The sequence below is a fragment of the Lacerta agilis genome, chromosome 12 (genome assembly GCF_009819535.1).
Source record: "Lacerta agilis isolate rLacAgi1 chromosome 12, rLacAgi1.pri, whole genome shotgun sequence".
NCBI lineage: Eukaryota > Metazoa > Chordata > Lepidosauria > Squamata > Lacertidae > Lacerta > Lacerta agilis.
In genome coordinates this window covers 48837220-48846305 of record NC_046323.1, presented here as the reverse complement: position 1 = coordinate 48846305, position 9086 = coordinate 48837220, and the positions used below count along the sequence as shown (strand labels likewise).

The 9086-nt window shown below is 48.0% G+C and overlaps 1 protein-coding gene across 1 annotated transcript in view; it reads left to right on the top strand.

Moving 5' to 3' along the window:
• The first annotated feature begins 341 nt into the window (after positions 1-341).
• Positions 342-9086, top strand: part of VILL (villin like) — a 47060-nt gene continuing 38315 nt past the window's right edge. Inside the window, exon 1 of the mRNA XM_033165552.1 lies at positions 342-563. The gene's annotated coding sequence lies outside the window, so the exon portion shown is untranslated. The remainder of the gene's footprint in view (positions 564-9086) is intronic.

Below are 9086 nucleotides of genomic sequence, written 5' to 3'. Positions count from 1 at the left end.
TCGTAATCTGGGGAACCGGGTTCGCATCTCCTCTCCTCCATATGCAGCTGCTGGGTGACCTTGGGCTAGTCACACTTCTCTGAAGTCTCTCAGCCCCACTCACCCCACAGAGTGTTTGTTGTGGGGGAGGAAGGGAAAGGAGAATGTTGGCCACTTTGAGACTCCTTCGGGTAGTGATAAAGCGGGATATCAAATCCAAACTCTTCTCTTCTCTCCTAACTGTTTCGCCCAGTTGAGAGAGCAACAATAGCCTTGGTTGCATTTCCTTGCTCTGTGGAGTGCTGAAACTTTCCATCGAAAGCGTGTCCCAGCTGTTCCTGGCTGCAGACTGCTGCTCCGCCGATTCTCATGCGAGAGGATGGGTGTGACTCTCCGGGAGGCTGGCCTCCACCTCCCTGCTTAAGTACACTATTGAATTACCTTCCTCTTTGCCATGCCTCCTCCTGCCAGAGGGAGCCCAGGACGAGAGAGAGCGTGTCGGGAGCCAGCGATCTGCTCAGTGGTGCATTTGGGGTGGCAGGGGGGGAAAAGGAGGAGGAGGAGGAGAGAATCTGGATAAGAAGGTAAGTGGAATCTCCCAAGTTCCTTTGGCAAGGGACAGAGCTGCGTGAGGCTGTGGACCCATTTTAAGCGTAGTGAAAAGTCGCCTACAGTTGCCCCCTTTGGAAGAAATGGGGCCTGTTTTAAAGTCCCTGCTAAGGACAGGATGACACAGAAACTCCCGAAGTGACCTTAAAAGCAAACCGGTTTATTTGGATCGAATCCAACCCAAGGGAGAAAGGGCTACTTCTTCCCAAGGGTTGCCACCCAGGTTTGACTTGATGGCAGCATTTAGATCTATGTTTTCCTGCTGCATTTATTTGGCTTGCCATGTTTGCTTGCCGCAGGGCTCCTATGCTTCTAAGAGTAGCATGATGTCAGGCCGAAATACGAGAGGTGTGAACTGGGACCTTTCCCAGCGTGGCGGGGTGTGTGTGTAGATTTCTTCTTCCCGTGGTGTCGCTAATAAAAGGGGGAAAGGGGTCAGCTGAATCCTCTTCAGAAAGATTTGCAGAAATTACTGTTTTTGTTACACCATTGGAAACCGCGTTCTACGGCCTTTTGCTGGGTGGTAGAGGAAACCCTTTCCAAACCGAATACTGTACGTACATAACATATTTCCGAGACAATAGCTGGCTTTTTCTTCCAGTGCAGTCTAATTGCTTTGACTTTCACACAACAAGTAATTATCTCTGTTTTGTTCAGCGTCGGTGACTCATCTGACTTGCGGCAGGAGCTGGGTTTAATTTAAAAGTTGTTCTGTACACTTCTTGTTTCAGAGGGCAGGAAGGGGGAAGAAGAGATTGTCTAGATTGTCTCAATTGATAAAGGATTCCTGTAGCCCAAGCAACAGATGAGCTAAATATCACAGCTTCCCTTGTGTCCATTTAAAAATAATAATAATAAATGAAATAATTTGGCTGCACACACTCAAATACAGGGACCCCTGTCGCCTGTTTTTTCTAAAATGGTTCCTCTTCCCTCATGCGCCCTATTAATTTGAGATGCAAAGCAGCCTCAAAAAGAACCTGGACTCTTTATGTGACGGTTTACTTCAGAGTAACACTGGATAGTATCTTAGAAGGAAGGGGCGCTGGGCTTTTTAAGGCAGCGCTAGCCAAGAGCGCAAACTGTTTAATGTAGAAAAGAGGAAGTCAAGTGTATTTATTTCCGAACATGGGAAATTTTGCTAAAGATAATATTGACAAAAGGTGCATTTGAACTTATTTTTCCACATAGTAACAAAGGCAGAATTGGGCAGGGAATCGGTTGCGGACTGCTGGGGGGGGGGGGCAGGCAATATTTGTTAAGCTGTTGCTGTTGCCCTTCCAGTGCCACTGAATTCCTGGCCAAAATGGTGGCCATACATCCATATGCAGTGCTGGGCCTGGGGCCGCACTCATTCTTAACAAGCCTCCAGGGGCCTCGTCCCTGCCACGCCCAGGTAAGCAGCAGTGATGCTGGTGTCAGGTTGACAGCTGCACAGCATTGCCTCACCATGTTAGCCACTCCTGCAAAACTCTGGTGGGGAAACCAATGCATTGCATTTCTCTCTCTCTCTCTCTCTCTCTCTCTCTCTCTCTCTCTCTCTCTCTCTCTCATTTTGCCTGCCTCCTCCCTAGACCAGTTTCATAATATTTCTGGGAGCATTTAAAGTGCTTAGAATTTGGGCCAGTACCAGTGCCTAAGGGGTCCAGTACGATGGCCCTGATAAGAGTGTCGGTGAATGTTGCCGAACCAAAAAGCACTTCCTGCTACAGCCAAATAGGAATTTCATAGAATCGTAGAGTTGGAGGGGACCCCAAGGGTCATCTAGTCCAACCCCCTTGCAACGCAGGAATTTCAGCTAAAGCATCCCTGACAGATGGCCATCTAACCTCTGCTTTAAACCCCCACCCCACCCCCCCAGGAAGGAGGGCCCACCACCTGTTGAGGGAGTCCGTTCCACTATTGAACAGCTCTTACTGTCAGAAATTTCTTCCTGATGTTTAGCTGGAATCTCCTTTCTTGTTACCTGAAGCCATTGGTTCGGGTCCTACCTTCTGGAGCGGGAGAAAGCATTTGCGAGAAGACATTTCTCTCAAGAGAATGCCTGAGAAATTTATTTGCAGACTTTCCCCTGAAGATTCTCCATTTCTCTCCACCCCTTCACAACATCCCGGAACATTGTGGAGGATTTGAAATGGGGGCAACACAAGTTGTTGCCGTGTGTGTGTGTGTGTGTGTGTGTGTGTGTGTGAGAGAGAGAGAGAGAGAGAGAGAGAGAGAGAGAGAGAGAGAGAGAGAGAGAGAGAGAAGCTCTTCCCTTTTCAATAGCAGAATCAGGCTGATTTTTGCTCCGATAAGCCCCAGAGAGATGTAATTCTCAGGGCCTGTTCTATCCCGTTCCTGCTGGTTCTAGGCAAAGCGAGGTGGACTCCCCTGCCTGCCACAGCTCAAACAAGCGAGCCCTTCTCCTCCCTCCCTTTCTCTGCCTCGCTCCCTCCCTCGCGTGACATTCCTCGCCAAGGACTTGGTGGCAACCGTTGCTAAAGCCTTCCCAGGCGGCTGTGTGAAGAAGAGGTGATCCTCTTGCTTCCAGGCTGGTTCCCCAAGGAGAAGGAGGCAGAGAGGCATTGCCATGGAAGACAGCAGCAGTTTCCAACAATCGGGAAAACTCTGGCAGCAAGTGATGAGAAAGGCAATCTCATGTTGCAGAAACAAAATAAAAAATAAAATAAAATCCTTCCAGTAGCACCTTAGAGACCAACTAAGTTTGTTCTTGGTATGAGCTTTCGTGTGCATGCACACTTCTTCTGTGTTGCAGAAATTCAACACATTTAAGCATAGGAGACCCTAAATAAGAATCTAGCAGCCCTACAAGGACACCTTATTGGGCAGCAAACAAGTCATTTGTACTTTATTCTCTCTCTCTCTCTCTCTCTCTCACACACACACACACACACACACACACACGCACACATGCACACATGCATCCATCTCTGTCTTATTCCACCTTTCTCAACAGTTTGCAAACATATTTATTGCTTATTCATTTTTATAGAATCATAGAATTGTTGCAAGGGACTCGGAGCATCATCCAGTCCAACCCTCTGCAATGCATTGATGGTCACCCAACCTCGGCTTTGAAACCTCCAAGGAAGGAGAGTCCACAACCTTCTGAGGGAGACGGTTCCACTATAGAACAGCTCTTACTATCAGAAAGTTCTTCCTGATATTTAATCGGAAACTCCTTTCTTGTAGCTTAAAAACATTGTTTTGAGTCCTACCATCCAGAGCAAGATAAAACATGCTTGCTCCATCGTCCTTGTGACAGCCCTTTAGATATTTGAAGATGGTTGCCATATATCCTCTCAGTCTCCTCTTTTCCAGGACAAACATACCCAAGTCCCTCGACTGTTCCTCATCAGACTTGGTTTCCAGACCCTTGATCATCTTGGTTGCCCTCCTCTGCACACGTTCCAGTTTGTCAACATCCTTCTTAAATTTTGGTGCCCAATTTTATTTTATTTTTGGTGTCTTTCAGTCAAATTGGTTCTCAAGTTTGCGTACAACTGGTGGTGGTGGTAAAAGGAATATATGTAGCAATTAATAATAATAAACACAACTCTGCAGCTCCTCCTCATCTGGCCAATGGATATCTTCTGGGGAGGCAGGGGGTGTGACCTTCAGCCCGTTGAAAGATGGCAGAAGCCAACAGCGTTCTTCCTGCTGGTTCCACAGTTCCAGGGCAATTTGCAATTGTAGCTGAGTGCTCTTTATGGTCAGGAGCACATGAAATATATTCAGAGTCAAGTGTGAATTTCATGCTCTTTATTCAGCTCATAGTAGCAGTGAATGAATCTTTCCCCAAAACGTCTGCTGTATGTACATTATTTACTCAATGGGCCCCACGTGATTGGCTAATTCCAGGCTACTCCTGTAGGCCAATCAGGTTGCGGATTCACTTCATCCAGGAGCCTGATTGGCTGCTCTTGCAGGCCAATCAGGTCACTGATTCACTTCCACCTGCAGCTGGATTGGGTGGCTCCTGTGGACCAATCAGACTGCTGCATTCTGGATCCTATTGTTATAGGATTCAGCTCAGTACATAACACACCAGCTGCTCCTTCTCTGGCCAAGCTGGTGTCCCACTTGCTGAGGTAGAAGGTGCAATTGGGCCGTTGGATGAGGCCACGGTGTTCGGCTCTCCGCCCCCCAAGGCAAAATGAAAGACAGCAAATCAAACACACACACCCTCTAAAACGAATAAAAGTGTGAAACAGGCTGAAATGGAACGGAACAGTAAATCAAAAAGAAGGAGCTGGAAATCAAAAGGCCAGAGTGTGGAAGAGCATTTGTGACAAGGCAGAATCACAGTAGGCCAGCGGTGGCTACCCTAACTCCCACTGGGTTGTATCGTTGTGGTTGTGGGTTCAGATTCCACCCTCCCCCAAACCAGGGAGTGAGGAGCCTGTGGACCTTACCAAGGGTGTCTTCAGAAGTGTCCAGTATTGTGATGCAGCAGCTAAAGCTAGCACTTCTGCCCGTTTTTCAGATCACAGAATTATAGAATTGTAGATGTTCCACTGTAGTACCTTTTGTGCTACACCGATGTTGCTTTCCATCTTCCAAAGCTGGGGTGGGGTGAGGAAGCCAGGCACCTGCCTCAGCTTAACTTTGATACCAGGAAATGTCCTAGAATAGATAACTGAACTGCGAACTCATAGTAAATAATGTTGCGATGACTAAGAGCCAGCAAACATTTCTCAAAAGCAAGTCATGCAAGACAAAGCTTATTTCTTATTTTGAGAGAGTTACAAGCTTGGTGGATCCGAGGAATGCTGTGGATGTAGTATGTCTTGGTTTCAGTAAAGCTTTTGACAAAGCCACCTGTGATATTCTTGCAGAGAAGCTGGTATAATGTGGGCTAGACTATGTTCCTGTTCGGTGACTGACCAAACCCAAAGATGCTCACTAATGGCTCCTTGTCATCCTGGGGAAAGTGACACGTGGGGTGCCACAGGATTCTGTCCTGGGACCAGTGTTGTTCAACATCTTTATAAATGAATTTGATGAAGGAATAGAGGAACTGCTCATAAAATTTGCATATGACGCTAAACTGGGAGAGGTAACTAATATTACAGAAGACAGAAGACAGCATTCAGTATGTCCTTAACTGATTGGAGAACTGGGTCCAAACTAGTAAAATGAATTTCAGTTGGGACAAGTGTAAGGTTTGACAATTTGGCAGGAATAATCAGATGCACAAATATAGGATGGTCGTAGTACTGTAGTGCTCTATTCTACCTTGGTCAGGATACACCTGGAATACTGTGACCAATTCTAGGCACTAAAACGTTGGCAAACTGGAATGTGTGCAGTGGAGGGCAACCAAGGTGATCAAGGGGCTGGAAACCAAGCCTGATGAGGAACGGTCGAGGGAACTGGCCTGGAAAAGAGGAGAGTGAGAGGAAATATGACAGCAATCTTCACATATCTAAAGAGCTGTCACATGGATGATGGGGCAAGCATGTTTTATCCTGCTCTGGAGGGTAGGACCCAAACCAATGGTTTCAAGCTACAAGAAAGGAGATTCCGACTAAATATCAGGAAGAACTTTCTGACAGAGCTGTTCAATAGTGGAACCGTTTCCCTCAGGAGGTGGTGGGCCCTCCTTCCTGGGGTTTTTTAAAGCAGATGGCCACCTGTCCGCAGTGCTTTAGCTGAGATTCCTGCATTCCAACTCTCAAATTTTATGATTCTTTGATAGTGCATGTTTTCATTTTAAGTACCAGGGAAACACAGGGAGCCATATAGGTCAGTTGCATCCACATAGCATGGGAGAAAGTAATTCACAGGAGAAAGTAATTCTGAGTTCCACCCTGTAACTGGTAACATATTAATGTAGATGTTTTCAGTCGCTGCAGGAAGGTGGCAGCTTACTATAGCACGCCAACGATTTATGCCTGGGGTGTGTGTGATAGAATTTGTTGGTGTGACAGCATCAAAGAAAATGCGCTGAGGGGTGTCTCTGTTCAGCCCATGGATAATTTTTGCCCAATAGCTGTGGCAAAACCTGCCTTCCAGTTTCTTGAAAGTTCTCTTCCCCAGCAAACAGGGCTTCTGTTTTCCTTCCTTTTTCTCAAGCCGCTTTGAAATTTATTTCCCGCTCTGGCAGCTGTAGGGTCACGCTGACCTTATGGCTTCAAAGTGTCTGAGGGCGATATGTGTTGTTTTCTCTTTCTTTCCACCGAACATTTCTCCAGCGCTTCACAGCATCCCCGACTATTCATAATCCCTGAAATGGAAAGGCCTTGTGGCAGAATTCACCTCAGGGTGTCTTCCCCTGAGCTTTAACTGAACGGTGGCAGAATTTACCTCAGGGTGTCTTCCCCTGAACTTAACTGAACGGTTGGGAGCTGGGTTGGAAGGAAAGGGTCCGGCTACTTAAGTACCTCAGGTTGGTGCATTGCATGATCTTGCCCACATCTGCACTGTACACTTAAAACAGTTCTATACCACTTTGAACAGTCGTTCGCTTCTGTCAAACAATCCTGGAAACTGTAGTTAGGGTCTGAGCGTCGTGCTGTTTTAGACGTATTGTGCAGGTGAGACCTTTGGGTTTTTATGGCAAGTTCTTCTTTCTGCCTTTTGAAACCTCAGGGCCAAGTGTGGCCTTCCAAAACTTTCCGTCTGGCCCTCAGAACACTCTCCCCGGGCAAATGCCCCTCACCAACTCGGCTTCACACCTCACTTGAGTATGTTTTCCTGGCTTGAATGTCTCTAATAATGCCTCTTGCTTCCCTCAATGGAGGACAGAGACGGGTGTGTGAGTTCGTGTAGAAGCTAGCCTGCTGTACTGAGGGAAAATAGATATCCATTGCCCTGCCCATTTTTTCCCCTGGCCTGCCTTCCGCTGGTGTGTGGCCTGTGGAAAGTTTCCCAGTAGGGAATGCAGACCTCGGGCTGAGAAAGGTTCCCCACTCCTGTTTACGAAACAATAAATAAATCTTAAAATGAACAGCGCAAGCTTGTCTGGATTCCTGGTTTTCTTTGGAACTGCAGGTCACTGGGAAGGCTGTCGAATGCAGTTTGTTGAGAAACGATTTGCAAGCTCTGAATGTCCCTTGGTGGGAATCACTGGAGGGGAGAGGGCGGTTGCCCTCAGGTCCTGCATGTGGGCTTCACTTTGTGACACCCGCTTGGCCACTGTTCTGGGCTATATGGGGCCCCCTTCGGCCTGATCCAGCTTCCAGGCTGTTGCTTCTCCACTTTCCTAAGCAGGTTGGGGCAAGAGGAGCTAATTTGTCTACATGGCATTTCCCTGTTGCTTGTTTTCTGGAGAGCTCCACTGTCCCGTTCTGTTTCCTCTTTCGATACCAGAGGATGAAGAGAAGAAGAGAAGAGTTTTGGGTTTGATATCCCGCTTTATCACCGCCCTAAGGAGTCTCAAAGCGGCTCATATTCTCCTTTCCCTTCCTTCCCCACAAGAAGACTTCCAAGAAGTGTGACTAGCCCAAGGTCACCCAGCAGCTGCATGTGGAGGAGCGGAGACGCAAACCCAGTTCCCCAGATTACGAGTCTACCACTCTTAACCACCACACCACACTGGCTCTCACCCCCACAGATTGTTGCACTCCTCAGTTGGCAAGGCCGTATACCAAACGCCTGCTCTGCTGTGGATCAGGAGACGGGGGCCGTAAACGTGTAGAAGAACAGGTGGGGGTGGGGGCTTGAGCCCCCCTCGCACAAAAAGTTTGAGAAATAAGGATGTGAAGACAGGCTCCTGCAGACTGAGCGGACGAGACCAATGGTGGGGCCAACAGTCAAGAAGGCGGTTTCTGCACACGCTGTAGAGGGAAGTGAGGGGCACATGGGGCTTGTCCATGTGGGTAGGGGGCCCATCTAGGAAAAGGAAAACTCTGGTCCTAAACCTCCTCTGGTTTGCGGGATATATTTGGGAGAATAAAAGGCTCAGGAGTAAAATCTTGTGAAATCCAGCGTTGAGTTGAAGGCCATTGGGTGACGCCTTGTACGCCTCCTTCCGGCAACTCCTGCAGCCAAGTTGGCGCCAAACCCCTTGCTCTGCTTTCTTTTGGACCACATCAGTCTTGTTGTCTGGGCAGCCCCAGGACTTCCATAAACACTGCCCAGGTTTGCGCCCCGGGAAGGTCACTTTGGTGCTGCTAACAGCGGTTTTACTTCACCCCCAGAGGCACACTCCATTGTCTCTTGAGGCAGACAGGCGACAGCAACAGAGGATTTCTGCTTGGCAACTCAGCTGTTAAAAGCCCCAGTTAGTGAACCAGGTCTGAAGTGGGTTGAAATTTGTGACACTTTCATTGATGCATAGGTGGCAGCCAGGCAGGGCTCACCAGGGGTTGTTTCCTGGTGTTTTGGGCTTCCCTTTGTTTATGTCTAAATTCACCGCCCGCAGGCGCAGCCGAACCAAGGACAAGCAAGTGACCTTCTAAGACACTGAGCTAGTCTTTTGGGGCTTATTCGGCAGTTCTTCCTACTTGCTTTCCACATACCAGGGCATCAGGCGTCAACCTTTTTGGACC